Source organism: Platichthys flesus, chromosome 22 (genome assembly GCF_949316205.1).
Source record: "Platichthys flesus chromosome 22, fPlaFle2.1, whole genome shotgun sequence".
NCBI lineage: Eukaryota > Metazoa > Chordata > Actinopteri > Pleuronectiformes > Pleuronectidae > Platichthys > Platichthys flesus.
Genome location: NC_084966.1, coordinates 11700304 through 11719743, shown reverse-complemented (window position 1 = coordinate 11719743; position 19440 = coordinate 11700304). Strand labels below are relative to the sequence as shown.

Genomic DNA, 19440 nt, shown 5'->3' with positions numbered 1-19440 from the left:
CCATGATGTGAATGACTATGGGTGGAAACAATTCTTTAAAATGTATGTTCAGATGGCTGGTAGATGTGGAGAGAATAGTCTGCTTATGGTTTTGAAAGAACCAATGTATGAAAAAGTGCCTTCTTTCTACCAAGAGGTGTTCAGAGCGTGGGGAGAATTCCTACCCAACATATCATACAACTGTAGTAATGTAACCGAAGTAATGAATAAACCCGTTTTTCTCAATCCTATAATACAGCATAACAACAAAATGCTATACAATAAGGTTTTCATGGATGCAGGAATTAGGCAAGTAAAGGACATGGTCTATGAGTTTGTGCCTGGGTTTCTGCCTGGGCAGGCAATGGTAGACTGCGTAAGAGAATGGGATGAGGATGCTAGGAGAGATATGATTGTAAAAATGTATGATATAATTAAGGGGAGTATGCCTGTAGACTGGAGGTATTTGATTGAGAGAGAGTGTGTGAGGACAGGGGATGGACCTTTACCTAAACTAGTGTTTGTTAAAAATGACGCAAATAAGGAGTTTAAAGAATTAAAAGTAAAAAACATATATTTAGAACTGATAGCGAAACTGTTGAAAAGACCGGCATCAGAAAAAATGTGGGAGAGGGTTCTGCCAGGTATGAATGTACAGTTGATATGGGAAAACCTCCAAATCAAATATAATGCAATAGAATGTGAAAACAATGACTTCATGACGAGACACAACAGGATCTATGTAAACACGGTGCTGCATCAGATTAACAAAGAGAACAAAAGAGAATGTGACGTGTGTGAAACTGAGCCAGAAGACTTGTTACATATATATATCCGATGTGAATGTCTACGTAGGTTTGTTTTGAAGTTAAAAGATATGCTGTTTAAAAACTGGGAAATGGGTTTTGTAAAGGCATATGAATGGAACAAAATGTTGCTGTTTGGAGTAAATGGGAAAAGGAAAGATGTGAATGTTCGTTTGTTTAATTTTGTGTTAAGCCATGTAAGGTATGCTATTATGTCAAGAAGGAATCTTGCTCATTTTGAGAGGAAAAAGGTGCATGTGTGGGATTTGTTTGAATCGGTTGTCAGGAGAAATGTGGGTTTGATCTTTAAATATGGTGCTGAGGACTTTGCTGAATGTTTTATTGACGGGTGTGGCTTTATATCTGTAACATCGGAAGGGAAACTAGAATTTAATTTCTGAGTGTGCCGCTATGTTTATCAGGCGCACGTGTTATTATTAAGTGATTTATTTTTCTTTCTTTTTTATCATTTTTTGAGTTTTGTTATCCCTTAACATGAATGTGATTCCTGTGTGTATGTCATTGTTTTGTGTAAATATTTACAGATGAATGTCGTTTGTATATATAAATTGGTATTTTTGATAATAAAAAAAAAAAAAAAAAAAAAATACACCCGATCTCGTCTGATCTCGGAAGCTAAGCAGGGTCGGGCCTGGTTAGTACTTGGATGGGAGACTGCCTGGGAATACCAGGTGCTGTAAGCTTTTTTCCACTTTTACCTGACTTATTTACATGTATAAATAAGGTTCAGAGGGTGGACTCATTCGCTTACGGCCACACCAACCTGAATATGCCCGATCTCGTCTGATCTCGGTAGCTAAGCAGGGTCGGGCCTGGTTAGTACTTGGATGGGAGACTGCCTGGGAATACCAGGTGCTGTAAGCTTTTTTTCTTCTTCTACCTGACGTATTTACATGTATAAATAAGGGTCAGAGGGTGGACTCATTCGCTTACGGCCACACCAACCTGAATACGCCCGATCTCGTCTGATCTCGGAAGCTAAGCAGGGTGGGGCCTGGTTAGTACTTGGATGGGAGACTGCCTGGGAATACCAGGTGCTGTAAGCTTTTTTCCAGTCTTACCTGACGTATTTACATGTATAAATAAGGTTCAGAGGGTGGACTCGTTGGCTTACGGCCACACCAACCTGTATACGCCCGATCTCGTCTGATCTAGGAAGCTAAGCAGGGTCGGGCCTGGTTAGTACTTCGATGGGAGACTGCCTGGGAATACCAGGTTCTGTAAGCTTTTTTCCACTTTTTCCTGACTAATTTACACGTATAAATAAGGTTCAGAGGGTGGACTCATTCCCTTACGGCCACACCAACCTGAATACGCCCGATCTCGTCTGATCTCGGAAGCTAAGCAGGGTTGGGCCTGGTTAGTACTTGGATGGGAGACTGCCTGGGAATACCAGGTGCTGTAAGCTTTTTTCCACTTTTACCTGACGTATTTACATGTATAAATAAGGTTCAGAGGGTGGACTCATTCGCTTACAGCCACACCAACCTGAATACGCCCGATCTCGTCTGATCTCGGAAGCTAAGCAGGGTTGGGCCTGGTTAGTACTTGGATGGGAGACTGCCTGGGAATACCAGGTGCTGTAAGCTTTTTTCCACTTTTACCTGACGTATTTACATGTATAAATAAGGTTCAGAGGGTGGCCTCATTCGCTTACGGCCACACCAACCTGAATACGCCCGGTCTCGTCTGATCTCGGAAGCTAATCAGGGTCGGGCCTGGTTGGTACTTGGATGGGAGACTGCCTGGGAATACCAGGTGCTGTAAGCTTTTTTCCACTTTTACCTGACGTATTTACATGTATAAATAAGGTTCAGAGGGTGGACTCATTCGCTTACGGCCACACCACCCTGGCACCCCCTACAATGTCGGAGTACGTAGTGTTTTTGGACAGCCGCATGGTGAATTGTTTGTTCTGGTGGAGAGAATTTCTTTTTGGAGTGTTGTTATCTGGCTTCACAACCCAGTTATTGTGTTTTTTTTCGTCCCCCGCAGTCATAAACTGTTGGGGGATCGCCCTGAGTTAATATACATATATATATATATATATATATATATACTTTTCCAGTCTTTTTTTGTTCTTTTGCTACTGTGGAGGCTGGAGTGATCCGGGGCCTAGCTTCGGCGAAGCCACCGGGAGAAATGAGTGCCGGCGGGCAGCGAGCTGGAGGGACGGAGAATGGAGCACGACGTGAGGTGGAGGAGGACGGAAAGAAAAAGGGAGAAGCTGGCGGGTTGAGAGGAGGAAGGAGCATTGCGGAGGAGTCAGGAGGAGAAAGGAGAGAAGGAGAGACCGGGGGAGATGGAAACGGCAAGGCGGCTGGAGACGGGCAAGAGCAGGTGGCTGGAGGAGAAACAGTGGACGGGATAAGGAAGAAAGAGCGCAAGTATGAAAGTACACAATACTAGGATAATTGCTAAAGAACTAAGCAATGATGAGCTGTAGGTTTCTTTTCTCACCCTGCCAGCGTACACATCTGACGAGGAAATCCTTGACAAACTAAGTGGGTGGGGAGTCCGGGCGCTTTCGTCCATTAAGAGGAGGATGTGGCCGGGCACCAATATAGCCGATGGAACAAGGATTGTACGGGTTAAATTTAATGAGCTTGTGCAATCCTTGCCGTATTACACGAAATTCAACAAGGCAACGGGTGTTGAATATTTCAGAGTGATCCATGACCGTCAAATTAAGGTGTGTAGGAGTTGCATGCAGCCTGGCCACATCCTGCGTGAGTGCCCGGACTTCACCTGCCACAAATGCGGATGTCAAGGCCACTACGCCCGGAAGTGCGCCACAGGGGTGGCAAAATGTCGGATGTGCCGGAGGAGAGAGAGAGACTGCATATGCTCGGTGGAGGAGGAAGCGGAGGAGGACGGCAGCGAGTCGGATAGTGGCGAACCGGGGGCGCCGGACGGTGGTGGTGGTGAGGACGAGGAGGGAGAGAATGAGGGCATGGGCGCGAGCATGGACCAGGACCGTGCCTCTGGGGGGAAGGATTTACCCCACAATGCTGGAGGAGGAGCTCACCTCGGCAGACCTGGGCCTGAAGGGAGAGCTGAGCAAGGGCCTGCTGCGGCGGCTGGGAGACAGGAGCGTAAGAGGCAGAGGTGAAAAACGGGAAGGGGTAAGAATGTTTGGGGATGGAACGGGGAAAACTGTACTTAAAACGACTTGGGGCAATGATGAGGTGGGGGAGAGTGGGGATTCTGTTGATAAAACTGTGAGGGAGGGGAGCTCGGGGAGTGATACGGACATGGAGGAGCTAAGGGAGGCGAAAAAAAAGCTGTCTGCAAAGCAAAAAACGGAGGGGAGTGGGAAGAAGAACAAGAATCGTTAATTTATTAATGAAGGTTAATGTGCTAGCCGGCTCTTTCTCGTTGGTTTTTTCCTTATTTTATTTTTATTATTTATGGCCTTGGTTATTTTTTCTCTGAATGCTAACGGTTTGAGAACAGAATATAAAAGAAATGCCATATTGGATATGAGAGCTGATATTCTGTGTTTGCAGGAGACTAGATGGGATGACAACCTACTTAATATAAGTAGAAAGCAGTGGAAAGGCAGGTTTATTTTTCAGAAGGGACTCCCAGGGCCAGGGGAGTGGCGATTTGCTTTAATAGTGCTAAAATAACGGGGATTAATTTAGTTCATAGAGATTTAGAGGGGAGGTTGTTAGTTGTTGATTGTGTTTATGAGGGGAGGGAACTTAGAATAATTAATTTACATGCACCCAATGGGGAGAAGGAGAGGAGGGTTTTTTTGGCTGGTTTGAATGTGTGGTGCAACTCTAATTGTATGATTGTGGGGGATTTTAATGTTATTTTGACTCAATCTGATTTATCGAGTAACAATACATTTAAAGGGGACAGCACTAGGCGAACCCTTAGGGATTTAATGGAGAACAATCAATTGGTTGACATATGGAGAGTCCTACACCCGTGGAAAAGGGTTTTTTCAAGAAGGCAACTTGTTGCAAATACTCTTAAACAGAGTAGAATTGACTTTGCGTTAGTACAAAGTAGAAAAGTTAAATTAATTAAGAGTGTGGAATACATTAATAATACTTGGAGTGACCATGCAGGGATTAGGTTAGAGGTGGGAGGGAGGGAAGGGAGTGTTAACCAGAGGCCTTGGTGTTTTAATGCCAGCTTTTTGGGAGATGTTGTGTTTATGAAGAGTATGGGGTTTTTTATGAAGAGAATGATGGATGAATGGAATGATGATGAGAATATGAGTGTGTGGTGGGAGAGTGTGAAAATAAGAATTAAAAACAAATGTGTCAGGTATGGTATAGAAAAAAGGAAAAGGGAAAATGCAGAGGAGGATCATTTGAGAAAACAACTAAATGAGGAAATAAACTGTTAGATGAGGAGGGTAATATATGTACGGAAAAATATGTGGATTTAAAAGAAAAATTGAGTGCCTTACAGGTAGCAAAGTGTAGAGGGGCTGCTATTAGAAGCAGGATTCAATATATGTACGAAGGGGAAAGGAGCACAGCCTTTTTCCTGGGTTTGGAAAAACAAAAACAAAATAAAACTGAGATAAAGGAAGTATTAGATAATAATGGTCAAATAGTAACTGATAAGGAAGAGATATTAAAAGTAGTTAGGGATTATTATGAGTGTTTATTTAAAAAAGATGCATGTGATAAAGATAGTGTAGGAGAGGCCTTAGAGGCACTAAAGAAAACTTTAAGTAGGGAGGATAGTGTTTGGTGCGATTGTGAATTTTCTGTACAAGAGATATATAGTGCTATTGATGGACTAAACAAAAATAAGAGCCCGGGGAGTGATGGTCTGACAGCCGAGTTTTACGTCGGCTTTAAGGAAATTCTGGCTCCGGTGGTTGAAAAACTCTGCAAGTATGTAGAGAAAACAGGCTGGCTCCCTGAGAGTATGGGATTAGGCATAATAACGATTTTTTATAAAAATAAGGGAGATAACAAAAATCTTGAATTAAGGGGGTGGGTGGGATTGCTTTATGGGGGGCTAAGAGTAAAATAAAGTGTAAAGGTGTTCTGACTGACTCTTTTGATGTCAAGAGGTCAGTGAGGCGGGGCTGCCCAATGTCAGCACTGCTCTACAGCATGGTGGCGGAGCCGTTGGCGGCTTTAATTGCTAATGATAAAAGAGTGTGTGGAATAGGTAAGGGAAAAATTTGCGTAATGCAGTATGCGGATGATATTAATGTAATGGTTAAAAGTGAGAGTGATGTAGATATAGTGTTGAAACATATAGAAACTTATGAGAGCTTCAGGAGCAAAAATTAATATGGGAAAAGTCTGAAATAATGAGGATGGGTAGGAACAAAGATCTAAATAACAAATGGGGATTCAAAGTAGTAGAGAATAAAAGAAAAGTGCTCGGAGTGTATGTTGGAAGTGATGAGAATGAATGCGATGATTTGACGTGGAAAGATGTTATTGGACGTATGCAAAAGACCCTGTGTATGTGGAGGGCTAGGGGTTTGCTTTTAAGGGGAAGGGTGGCCGTCACCAATGCTCTAGTTTTGTCGCAGGTGAACCATGCATTGAGCACTTGTGCGCTTCCGACTTGGGCTGAGCAGAAGATTGCAAAAGTCGTTAGAGACTTTATTTGGAGGAGCAAAGCAGCCAGTATTGCGCATAGAACGCTGATAAGGGTCAAAGATCAGGGTGGGCTAGGATTGATGGACGTACTCGCAAAAAGAACTGCGTTACGAACTACATTGATAGGTAAATTTAGGGATGCAAGTCGGGAGGCGGCCTGGAAAGGCCACTTCAGCCAGTGGCTGAGCACATTTGGTCTCTTGAGTAAAGACAATTTGTTGCAGATGCAGGACGCAGCGGCATATGCACATCTGCCGCGGTTCTTCCAGGAGGTGCTCAACGCGTGGTTCCTGCTATTTGATAAGACCACACTCGTATGCGAGTCAAGAGCGTCTGTGATGAGGCTGCCGTTCCTCTCCAGCCCATATTTTAAACAGGGAGGCAAAGGGGTCATCAAGAGCGTGGCTCTTGAAAGGGCGGGGCTGAAGCGGGTGGGAGATCTAGTCGACAGGGGAGGGAGATGGGATAAAGAAAGAGTGATTAGGATAGTGAGAGAGAAGGGGATAACATATAGGAGGGAAGTGATTGTGAAAGTGTTGGAGAGAGTGGAAGGGAGTGTGATGAGTGAATGGGGGGACGGGTTTAGAAATAAGGGGAGGGTTGGGCAGGATGATGCGGTGGGAATCTCCCTGCGCCTGGGGGGGGAGACACACGCCATTGCTGATATCACAACAAAGATTTGGTATAAGCATGCATTGAAACAGAGTGCAAAAACCCACATGCGAGAGTAAATGGACAGACACATATCCGGACATTACACCCAACATTTTGTGGAAGTATATTGACATACCGCACACACCGCATGCAATATTCAATCTTGATTTCAAGAGAAGGCACAGGAGGATTTTCACATGCATCATCCTGCACCAAATGCTCAGGGGAGTGTATGGGAGGACGTGTATGGTGTGTGAAAGGAGGGATGAAGACTTCATCATATTTTTGTGTATTGTTGCGAGCTAGCAGAATTCTGGGGAAAAATCAAGGGGCTGCTGGGAGGGTGCAGTGTGGGAGACTGCTGGGTGGATCGGGGTTGGGAATTGTCTGTACTCTTGGGAGTGAATAGGAAATATAAAAATTGGAAAAAGATCAACATGATCCTTGGGTTCGCAAGGAGGGCGATTTTTAACAGACGCAAGTTTGCACTGTATGAAAGGAGAAAGTTGGATGCATGGAGGCTGTTTGTGAATGAATGGAAAAGACACTTACGAATGCTGTATGAGAATGGAATTGTATGGATGACTGAGCAGGGCACTGTTTGGGGTTGATTTGGCTGGTTTAAAGGGGGTGGCTTAATTTTGGAGGTGGGAGAGTGAGGGAGTTTTGTGTGGGATTTTGGTTTTGTGTGGTTTTTCGAATGAGGGGTGGATTATTTTGTGGGTAAATGGTCGAGGTTAAAAGATTCTGTGTTTAGCTGTTCGGTTTGCGCTTTGGGACTGAGGGGCAGTTTAATTTCGAGGGTAAGTGTATTTGGGATAAGATACTGCTTCTGCTGTCTGGTTCTTATTTTTTTTAATTTAAAAGAGAAAGTGTGTTTAGTTAATTGTTTGTGCGGCTTCTGAGGGTGGTTTAATTTGTGGGATTGTTTTCATTTATTTGTATTGATATACGTATAAATGAATGCGTAATTGCATAAAATGGAATATATTTCTGATAATAAAAAAGATTAAAAAAAAAATATGCCCGATCTCGTCTGATCTCGGAAGCTAAGCAGGGTCGGGCCTGGTTAGTACTTGGATGGGAGACTGCCTGGGAATAACAGGTGTTGTAAGCTTTTACATGACGTATAAACAAGGTTCAGAGGGTGGACTCATTCGCTTACGGCCACACCAACCTGAATACGCCCGATCTCGTCTGATCTCGGAAGCTAAGCAGTGTCGGGCCTGGTTAGTACTTGGATGTGAGACTGCCTGGGAGTACCAGGTGCTGTAAGCTTTTTTCCACTTTTACCTGACGTATTTACATGTATAAATAAGGTTCAGAGGGGGGCCTCATTCGCTTACGGCCACACCAACCTGAATACGCCCGATCTCGTCTGATCTCGGAAGCTAAGCAGGGTCGGGCCTGGTTAGTACTTGGATGGGAGACTGCCTGGGAATACCAGGTGTTGTAAGCTTTTACATGACGTATAAACAAGGTTCAGAGGGTGGACTCATTCGCTTACGGCCACACCAACCTGAATACGCCCGATCTCGTCTGATCTCGGAAGCTAAGCAGGGTCGGGCCTGGTTAGTACTTGGATAGGAGACTGCCTGGGAATACCAGGTGCTGTAAGCTTTTTTCCACTTTTACTTGACATATTTACATGTATAAATAAGGCTCAGAGGGTGGCCTCAGTAGTCTACGGCCACACTAACCTGAACGGACCACTGGGAAGTCGCATCAGAGCGCGACGGCAACACAGCAGCGGAGACTTTATTCAGTTTGAATCAATCCAACCGGACAATAGACTTGAGATTGTTTTGTTGACACTACGTGTTCCCCCGTGGCATTGACGCACTGTAAGGGGGTCTCGATGCCGGTCGAAATGGCGGAAGGAAAAAAGGAGCGAGGGGGCAGTGATGCTCTCCTCAGCGGAGAGAACAAGGAGGATAATAATGACACAGTTCTGAACAAACAAAGCATAGAAGTGTTAAGAGATGGGAGAAAGCTAACTCTGGTGGTTGAGGCAGAGGGTGAGAGCGTGACAACGGCGATGGATCTGATGAGGTGTGTGCGCGAGTTGTGTGGAGGGCTGCTGGGTTGCAGGTACTTAACTGAAAACAAATTTGAGATGACCATGAGCCACCCAAGAACAGCGTACTTCAGTTGAATTGTTGTTTTCAATAAATTGCCTTCTCACAACTTTTGGGCTCTTGTTCCCATTTCTTCTTTTTGCATTTTGAAACTCTACTTAGAACGTTCCTAAGATTCAACAGTGCAAAATGCAAATTCATGCAATTTTTTAACTGGTCTTAAGATTTTGATCAGGAGTGTATAATGACGTCACTTTCTGCCTAAATTTGGGAATGTTTCGTACCTTAACGTTTGAACTTAAGATGCAAGGCGCCTTAAGATATTAACATGTCATTATGATCTATACCTATGCTAGAGAAAGTCATTAGCTGGATATTAAAATACCATTCATTGTTTGTATCTGTGCTATGGATATCTATTAGCTAAGGGAATATACTACACCATCTTGTAGGAAATACCCGTGGGCTGAACTGGACTTTCACTGGATGGGCGAAGCTGAGAGAGAAGCTCTGATAGAGAAGGATCGTCTTGCTGCTGGTTAATCAAATCACTAAGAGAGACAGACAAAGGAACAATAGGCAGCCACACAACATCGTCAGATATAACTTCAATTTGTTTTCTCTTTACCAGTCTGTGCTCGGGTTACTGCACATGCTGGAAATACCTCTCGGTCAACAGGTCCCCTCATCAGTCGGGTAGAACAACCTACCAGTGAAGGCAGTATATCAGGCCGTAATTTGTTTCCAGCCAGATCATTCCCTAGGATGATCGCCACTCCTGGAACCAGGAATGATGGCCGGACTCCCATGGACACCTGTGCCTTAACTAAAGAACAGCACAACAAAAAACGATGCAAAGGAGCCAAAAACAGTTGCATACCCTTCTTCCAGTGTCCCTCCACTGGACAATAGTTACAGGTTCTGCTTTGATAAGGAGTATTCATTAGCCAACACAACATCTTTCTAGCTTGATGCTCATTTATGTAAGTAGTAACTCGGTTAGGAAGAATATCTTTAAACTGAACAGAACCAATTCCTTAAGATCTTCCATTTCATTTCTCATAAGCTACAAGCCAGCGATTAAAATGGGTGGTCAGTGCTCGCTCCAGCTCTACATACGTTTGCTCTTCTGATCTTCTCAGTTACCTGAACTGCTGGCGATCGCCACCGGCACAATTTCATAGGACCTAAGCCTCTGTGAGCCCACATTGCAAGAACAACATCTCTACATCAGTCCACTGGCATGCTTGACTTAACCGCTCAAAAAGAAAAGAAATTACCCACATCCTTCTCACAAAATGTTGGTAGTAACCTTAAAATATAACCTACATCAAAAGTATCTGTGGACACTGCTGGCAAAAATGGATATAACTCACGCTCTTTAATCAGCTCCAGTTCAACCTCACGCGGCTTAGTAGTTACATTTAATCATTCAAACTCCCATTCTTGATCCCTGGCATGAACTCGCTCTTCATGGGCACGTGATTCACTTTCCTGTTAGTGATGTAGCAACATAATTTCTGTCTTCTGTTCAACTGTTATGTCACCAAAGTCATAAAGGACTGCCCTCTAACCTTGATCTACCAGCTACTTCCTCTTCAGCAACAACCTCATCTCTGGAACAAACCGAAGGGGGGAAAAACCAACCTGTCCTAACTGGGCCTTTAAAGTAGAGTACATTACTTCCTTGTGAACCGTTCTATTTCATAATGCTCTGCAATTTTTAGCAACTGCTCCCTGGTACATTTTCCTAGCACCTCCACACTTGGAAACTGCACAAATTCCTCCATGGTAGCCATCTTTTCAAAAGAACCAACACATATATATATATATATATATATATCATCACCTATATCATCTATATCTATCATCACCTTTGGAATACCTTTCCCCTGACTATCTGCCTAACCAATGCTAACTACCTTCTATAGACCCTAGTCTTCATGCATTTCATGACAGGTGTTTTAAACACAAAACCAATGACCAGGTAAAGCCCCAGCTTTGCTGTTACTCACCAGACGGACATGGACGTGTACCCAAGACAAAGTCAAATCATGTTTATGCACAAAAATAACAAACAAAAATAACAAACCAACAGACCCCCCGAGAGAGATACTGTTGCCTATTCCTACCAGGAAAGGTAACTCCAAAGGTAAATCCCTCTAATTAGTGCCTGATAAGTAATGCAATTAGTTACCGATGTAAGCTCAAAGTACTACATTCACACTCTAAAGTTATCACACACCCTGGGCAACCAGTACACTATTCCAGGGGAAACTTAACCTACTAGAGGCCTATTACTTTCTCAGGACAGAAAAGAGTGAGAAACAAACCTGGATCTGGATTTCGGACGAGCCCCCACTTGTTACACCTTGGCTCATATGTGCAACAAGAAACACTGAATGGCACAAAGCTCTGCAGTTACAGTATTTATGCATTTATTCTACAGGAATAATACTACAAAGAACAAAATGCAAAGAAAAGAGTATACCCGGTGAATGAGAGACCAGAGCCCAGTGTGCAGGCCTCTAAAGTAGTGGCCAATCCCGGGTGTGCCACATCCCGTTAATTACCAAGGTCTGACTCCGCCTACAGGAGCCTGAAACACAACACAAGTACAGCAGACAACTCCAGGGTTGTCACAAGATGAATGACATGATGTATGAGGAAGATATAGGGAGATGGTGGGGAAGGTTGAAAGAGGGGATAAGGGGCATGAGCAAGAAACAGTAAGAACAGGGGAAAGAAAGAGAAAAAAAGGTTAAAACAGAAGTTAGAGGAAGAGGAGAAGAAAGCTGGGAAGGGGGTAATTATGACAGAGGGATACATAAAGATGAAAGATTAACTAAAGGAGATAGAACAAGGAAAGTGTAAAGGTGCAATAATTAGAAGTAAGGCGAGGTATGCAATAGAGGGTGAAAAATGTACAGGGTATTTCTTAGGGCTAGAGAAGACAAGGCAGGAGAAAAATTATTCTGAGCAAGTGGAGGGAAAAATAAAAATAACGGACCTTGTAGAGATGGTGGAAAAGAGTTGAAGAACTGTAGAGAGAGTTATATAAGAAAGAAGAGGTAGATGTGGAGAGTAGCAGACAGGTGATAGACAAGATGAAAGATAGACTGAGCGATGAGGATAGGTGTGCGAAGGAGAGATAAGTAATGGAGAGCCAATGACTGGATGTGGCTTTAACTTTTAAATATCTCGTCCCATCAGTCACATTATTTCCAGGCGACATCCTCCTCTTTATCTGAGATACTGCCGAGACTACCCAGCCCTAGAGTTTATCTAGTATCATACTGTCACTGATGTAAAATGGCAGATTCATTAATGATACCACCAGCTCATCATTAACTGGCTCTCTAGCATGCACCATCGTTTCTCCAATTTGAAACCCATCCATGAGCCTCTCATTCCCTTTCGGGTGACTCATGGTCATTTCATTCTTTTTTTCGTCATCGTCTACACACACAGCTCCCTCACACACCTCATCAGCTCCATCGACGTTGCTTCATCCTCGCCTTCCATCTCTACCATTACGGTTAGCTCCCTCTCATTCCCTTGTTTGTGCAGCTCTTGCTCTGCCTTTAACTCCGTGCCTCTCCCGCTATCACCTCCGTGGGTCACCGCGTTTCCACTCACCCGCTCCGTGCTTGCCTCCGCCATTGTCGCGAGGTACACTTCCAAACAGGCATCAGACACCCCCGCACAGTGCGTCACTGCCACGGGGGACACACACACGCTAGACAAGACAATCACAACGCTAACGTCCGGTTGGATTTACACATAAGAAGAAGAAGAGGTAGAAGTAGATAGAGTAGAAGAAACAAGATGTGGTGGTAGATCTGGTGAAGGGGAGAGCCCAATGTGCAGCCCTCTTAAATACTGGTCAGCAACAGGTGTGCCATATCACTGCTGATTATTAAGGTCTGACTCCGCCTACAGGAACCTGAAACACACACAAGCACAACACCACAGCAGGACAACTCCAGGGTTGTCACACAATATTATGATAACATTGCACCTTAATTTTTATTTTCTGCACATTTCCCCTGATTTATTTACATGTATTAATAGGTATTGTGAGTGGAATCATTCGCTAACAGACATACCACGCTGAACACGCCCATTGAGGTCGTCACAGTGAGATGGAAAGAAGCAAAACTTAAGTGTCTATTCCACTAGTATAATAAGTTTCTACGTCAATGTATTGTCCGTTTTTCGTTTGTTCGAAAAGAAGAGTTTATTATTTTAAACAATCCCCTGACAGATCTTGCTGTTTGGGGAAATTTCGATTTTTTTATTTAACCTAGAAAGACGGACAGCATGGCAACAAACGAGAAGGAGCAGACAGACGTAAAAACAATCACGGACAGAGCAAGAGGAGGAGATGAAAGATGTGAAGTGAAGGACGGACAACAAGAGAACAGACAGGAAAATGCCAGTGAGAGGGCACACGGACCAAACACTTCCACCGCTGGTCAAACGAGGCACAGAGGGAAAATAGGTGGAGAGGAGCAACGAGGGGAGAGAACAGGAGGTCTCATTTAGAACCGTTGCGGGGGCTGAAACGTGCGCACGCCACTTCTCAAGCAAACGTTGCGTATTTCCACGCAAACTCTGACCCATGCGTACGAACGTTTTGGAGAGGGGAAAGTGGCGACACAGACGTGAGGTGGTGAACTGAAGTCAGAGTATTGATCCAATTCATCATTTACAATAAAACCAACAGCTTAGTTTTGCTCGAGCGACATGTCTGTTCCACTCGAACCTTTTAATTTAAACATGACTTGCAGCAAATTACGTTTAGATTCCATTTAATCGTGGAGTTACGGAGCCGAGTCATTCATAGGTTTTAATAATATCTTCAAACACGGCGTGTATCATCAAATCACTGCAGTGAACGTGACTGTGCCATCAGGCTCACGGAGCGCACTGGAGATAACTTACAGGAAATGAAGAAACTTTCCAAATAATATCCCAGAGGAGGTGAGGATCCACAGATGTGAGGGAATTGGTCCGAGGCTCTAAATAAATAAATACTACCGTGACAGTGGCAAGGGGTTCTGCGTGCATGCGAATGGAAGGATGAGGAAGAAGAGAGGATTCAGCGATGTCTGATCAGCTGATACAGATTATATTGATCTGTGATCTGTGATCTTTTGTTTTAACTTCAGGCTCCGTTCTCTCTCTCGTCTTCACTCACACCCGTTCTCCGCAGTCCGTGCTGTTTTCGTTCTGTTTTTTTTTTTTGTCTTTCGTTCGGTTATTTCCACCGCTTGCTCCCTTGTTACCAAACTGACTCCCAGCTCTGCACTTTCCTCCAGCCGTCCTCTTGAAAAGTTTCTCCTTAGATGTATGTTAGTTTCCTATGATCTGGTCTGGCTATGATTTGGCCTGAGTCATCAAAGCACACTGTCTGAAGTTATTGTTTGATCTGAATTAAACTGTACAATGTGCAAGGTTTTCTTTATGTAAAAGTTAATTTAAGACAGAAATAGAGTATCAAACGTAAATATAAGAATGTAAATAAGTTTTGCTAAGATATCGTATTATTATTTCAGAGGAGCGTGACTCTGGATCAGTTCAACCAAGAGCTGAACTTGTTTTCTGAGCTTTCGACCACTTCTCAGGGTCGTCTTCAGTGAACTCAAATAGCTTTTGCCTCATCAGGTGAGCTAAGGTTGTAATGTTGGTCGTGAGATAGTATATTTTAATTATACGCTGACAAATTTACTATGTGTTTAAATCATAAAGCTGAGAAAAACATCACCTTGAAAAACCCTCTACTCCCTGTTAGTAAATGTAACCTCGTAACTTTCCCTCTGTTGGTGTTGCAGTGTCTGATGACAGTTCATCAATACTTTAGTTTAATGACAGCCACTGATCAAGTTGATGCAGCTACAGAGCTCATTTCTATGACTCAAACAAGTAGCTGCAATAAAGCAGGAGAAGCTGAGCTACTGGAAAACAAAGCTTCTGACAGAACATGGAGGAGAGTTCTTCTGGTAGTGGACTTTACTCCGGTTCACATCATTTGGAGAGCAGCTCCGTCTGTTGGCTGCCTGAGGTTACTACAACACAGTATGGTTACATGATGTGAGGCCGGAATTGTCATTTTTCTAAGCAACTGTCACTTTTCTATTGAGCAAGGAAAGACACAAGGCAATACGATAAATATAACAACAAAGGCACACTCTTTAAAAAGTATGGTATTTGAAGTAATGACGATATTGCTGAACATCATGTTAGATGATGCATGTGTGTAGGTAGGAGTAGGCTACTCCTTCACAGAGTTTAAAGCTATGTTTTATAATATTTGATGTTTTGATATTAACTAACTTCTTAATCTGAACATTGTAAGATGACATCTAATATTGCTCAATCTATCTAGACTCCCTGTAGTTAAGAACTGTTGACGCAGGAATTGTTCTTCTCCACATCGTAGCCTCCGGCAGCCAGTGAGTAAGTCAATAGTCAGTCAGTCAGGGTCCATAAGGCTTCAGTGTAAGGCCGTTACCAAACTCCCGAGGTACGAGGGAACGTCAGTGTCTTTCGCACGCTGTGGTGTGCACGTAGAGGACCACTCGTGTGTTCTTCATAGCAGCAAATGTAGATATGTGAATTTAGATTTTCACTTTATGGCTGTGTGTCTGTGTGTATATATTTATGTGTGAGGGTGGATATGTGTGTGAGTGTCTGTGTATTCATGTTAATGTCTGTTTGTTAATCTATTTGAATTAAAATACAAGTCAGATAATGTAAGTAACATGATGAATTTATTTAACTTGGCCAACATTTCTTTTTTCTTGTCTCGCCACTCTCCCCACGTGCTTGACTGAAAGATAGAATGAGTAATGTCCACTTCACTTCCTTAAATTGTGGTAAGATTGTTGTTTATTTTATAGTTATGCTGTTACAGGGGGTGACTCATTTTCACCTACGCCTCAACATCCGTTCAAAGCAACAAACTGGTGAGGTGCAGCACCTAATCAAACAGCTCTGTCCCTGGTCCTTTTTAATTACACTCTGATATTTAACTTAGTGTTCAACTGATCAAGTTGATGCAGCTACAGAGCTCATTTTCAAAACTCAGAACAGATCAGAATCTGCAATAAAACAGGAGAAGCTGAGCTACTGGAAAACAAAGCTTCTGACAGGGCATGTAGGAGAGTTCAACTGGTAGTGGACGTTGTTCCAGTTCACATATCTGGAGAGCAGTTCTATCTGTTGGCTGCCTGGTGTTACTACAGTATATATACACACATACATGTGTATAAAGAGATAACAGTTTAATATAAACTGTTTTTTATGGTCACTTCTACGTTTAGAAATTAAAGAGGAAACTACGATTAGTAATTGTTATGTGATGTTTTGAACGACTTGTTTTTGAGCAGAGGATGTGAGCTCTCATTGACTCGGTGTGTGGCTCTTAAAAGAGCCGTTGTGTTGTTGAGCTGTTGGAAAGTCAGTTTATCCGCCGAAGCCGTAGAGAGTGCGGCCCTGTCTCTTCAGAGCATACACCACGTCCATGGCGGTGACGGTCTTCCTCTTGGCGTGCTCGGTGTAGGTGACAGCATCGCGGATCACGTTCTCCAGGAAAACCTTCAACACGCCGCGGGTCTCCTCGTAGATCAGACCGGAGATACGCTTCACTCCGCCACGGCGAGCCAGGCGGCGGATGGCGGGCTTGGTAATGCCCTGGATGTTATCACGGAGAACTTTGCGGTGACGCTTTGCGCCTCCTTTACCGAGCCCCTTTCCTCCCTTTCCTCGTCCAGACATCTTTCTTCAGTAAGATGAGATCTAGTCAATGCACTGCTACGCGGAAACACAGCTGGTCATAGCCAGAATGAGGACCTATTAGAAGACAGAGGCAGCCGTCTTCCTCCTCTGTGGATTGTCATGGCTGCTGATAAATACGTCTATGGTGCGCTAGCGCCTCCACAGGTGTGGATGTAGGACGGCAGATATTAAAGTCTGACACTTTCTCAGTTTTGTGTAGCAGTAGGACTGTAGCACGTTTCCATCCAGTAGGAATAGTGCCGGTGAAAAAGGCTTGGTTAGAAATAAGAGTATCATTAGGACTGATTGTGGAAGTACTTAGTCAAAGTATGAATATTGAGCAGCCTTGAATGAAAAACAATGGTCACACAAAGACTCAGCTCACAATGTCTCACTTAGCCCTCCTGTTAGTCTCACATTGAAATAGTTTATCCTTTGAGTCCTTTGGACCCCAGCTATTAAAACCCTCCATAACATTATTGGAATAAAAATTGTAACCTAAGTGACCAAGTATGTAACCAAGTATGGTTTGTGTGTTTGTTAACTACTTAAATAGCTTTTAATCTAAAACACAACCCCCAACCAAACGTGTTAGTGCAGTGTCCAGCAGTGTAAGCACTTGATGCTTGTGTGGAACTGTTTTTGAAAGTGTTATGGACATTTATTATAAGTCCGGGCTGACAGTGTGACTATGTTCACCTTTCATTTTGCATCATTGGATACTGACCAGTTTTAAAAGCACCTCATGTATGCTTGAAAGTGTTGTTGATTACAATCTGACATTCTGCTGGATTCTGTTTTACTATATTCATCTGGTTTTGTTTGCAGATATGGACATTGAATAAAATGGTCATGGTTTTGTGGGGGCATCCTTAACATTGTATTTTCATCCCCCGTAACCTGTAGCCGTCCACAGCGACGGGGAGCTTGTCAACATGTTGGTTTATCCCGAATATGAGAAGAGCCGGTCTGGTCTAATTTCAACAAGTATTTACTAATATGACGCCTTGTGAGTCTTCAGTAAGCATGCACCATCTCCAGACAAAACAACGCCTTGCCTATCTGCCCTCCTGAAGCTGGGCCAGCTGCACGAACTCTGTGTGGAAGCTAAGGGAGGTATGCTTTAATATAAAAAGTTAAGTATGAGAACAAGTAAAAGTACAGCGTAATGAATGTCACAGATTCAAAGTTCTCACAGTAGGCCTTATTAGACAGCTGCAAGTTTGAACAGCGATGTGACGCACACACATTTGAACCAGCTTCCACATTAACACTAAGCAGCAAAGGTTACTAAAAGTCACCGTGTGAGGGCTACATATTTCCCACATATTCTTCCCAAACTGCCCCTACCCCCACCCCCGTCTAACAAACTGCTTTTGTTTAAAGTTGACTTTCAGAGCCATCTCCACAGACACGCACACATGCATAGTATAGATTTCAGTCTTAACAAGCTCAACAAACTTCTGGGCAGAGTGACCATCTCTCAAATTTGTCTTTGCTATCGTACCTTTGATTCATGATTTAAAAACGATGAGATCAACAACAACACTGTTATTTTGGTTATGCCATGGGCTTGGATGGGGTTGAGTGAAGGTTTTTTTTTTTTTTTTTAATCATTGTTAGCATGTAAAGCATTATGTGTAATAGTGTTTTTATATAAAGTAATATGTAATTAAAGTCTGTTTGAATGGTTAAAATGACATGTTTACATTCTACAATGTACACAAACACTTTCACATACTGCACACTTGTGTACATTCTGGATAAACACAGAGTTTGTTGACACTAAGGCCTTAAATTGTAATATGAATGTGTTATTGGCTATAACAGTCTGAGAAGACTTGATCTTTAGACCAGTAGGTAACATATTGACAGGTTAACAGAGAGTTCTCACACACGGGTCAAATCGTTTTTCAGAAACGTTTGTCATGTTTAAATGATTATTTTACACAAATAATAATGATCATAATATACAAAAACATGTATCCCAGTGTTACTATGATGAGCAAAAGTTTGTATTTACTAAGTAGAGAAATTCTCAAACTAATTTACAGCTTAAACATTTTCTGGAAATTAAATGATGTAACCTGTTTACTTTTGGTGTTAAATGAGAGAAATGTGCCCCAATATTAATTTAATCCTTGCTTGAGGTGAATATTGACAAATTCAACATGGATATGAAATGTAGCCCTACTTCTATAATGACTCTCAAGCTTCCTCAGGATGAAAAATTCACGGCTCTGATAGGAAGTCTGGCTAAACTTCACCAGGAGCCTCGGCCATCAGCGGTGTGTTTGCTGCCTGCACAATTACTTGACTTTATTACTAAGAGATCCTCAACAGGTGCTTGTTTTCACTTGGTGTCTCTGAACAAACATGTGGAGCAGCTAGGAAACGGGTTTTGGTGGAGCTGTGGTTCTTTTGAACTCATTTTAGGAGAGAAACTAGTGGGAAAAGCCGCTGAGTAGCGCTGCTCACCGCGGTGAACGGGACGTGTTCGGAGGCTCCACCGACCAAATGCAGAGAGCA

At 43.1% G+C, this 19440-nt stretch overlaps 7 non-coding genes and 2 pseudogenes across 7 annotated transcripts; all 9 read left to right on the top strand.

Moving 5' to 3' along the window:
• Positions 1-1551: 1551 nt before the first annotated feature.
• LOC133946187 (5S ribosomal RNA) lies at positions 1552-1670 on the top strand. Its single transcript, XR_009917892.1, has one exon. It is a non-coding gene; the product is annotated as a 5S ribosomal RNA (ribosomal RNA).
• A 63-nt stretch (positions 1671-1733) lies between these two features.
• On the top strand, positions 1734-1852 carry LOC133943006 (5S ribosomal RNA). Its single transcript, XR_009915898.1, has one exon. It is a non-coding gene; the product is annotated as a 5S ribosomal RNA (ribosomal RNA).
• A 62-nt stretch (positions 1853-1914) lies between these two features.
• On the top strand, positions 1915-2033 carry LOC133939706 (5S ribosomal RNA; annotated as a pseudogene).
• Positions 2034-2095: 62 nt separating this feature from the next.
• LOC133945473 (5S ribosomal RNA) lies at positions 2096-2214 on the top strand. Its single transcript, XR_009917210.1, has one exon. It is a non-coding gene; the product is annotated as a 5S ribosomal RNA (ribosomal RNA).
• A 62-nt stretch (positions 2215-2276) lies between these two features.
• Positions 2277-2395, top strand: LOC133945077 (5S ribosomal RNA). The gene has a single exon (XR_009916833.1). It is a non-coding gene; the product is annotated as a 5S ribosomal RNA (ribosomal RNA).
• Positions 2396-2457: 62 nt separating this feature from the next.
• On the top strand, positions 2458-2576 carry LOC133936221 (5S ribosomal RNA). Its single transcript, XR_009914326.1, has one exon. It is a non-coding gene; the product is annotated as a 5S ribosomal RNA (ribosomal RNA).
• Positions 2577-8210: 5634 nt separating this feature from the next.
• On the top strand, positions 8211-8329 carry LOC133938750 (5S ribosomal RNA; annotated as a pseudogene).
• A 62-nt stretch (positions 8330-8391) lies between these two features.
• LOC133944971 (5S ribosomal RNA) lies at positions 8392-8510 on the top strand. Its single transcript, XR_009916734.1, has one exon. It is a non-coding gene; the product is annotated as a 5S ribosomal RNA (ribosomal RNA).
• Positions 8511-8552: 42 nt separating this feature from the next.
• Positions 8553-8671, top strand: LOC133944386 (5S ribosomal RNA). The gene has a single exon (XR_009916176.1). It is a non-coding gene; the product is annotated as a 5S ribosomal RNA (ribosomal RNA).
• The last annotated feature ends 10769 nt before the right edge of the window (positions 8672-19440 follow it).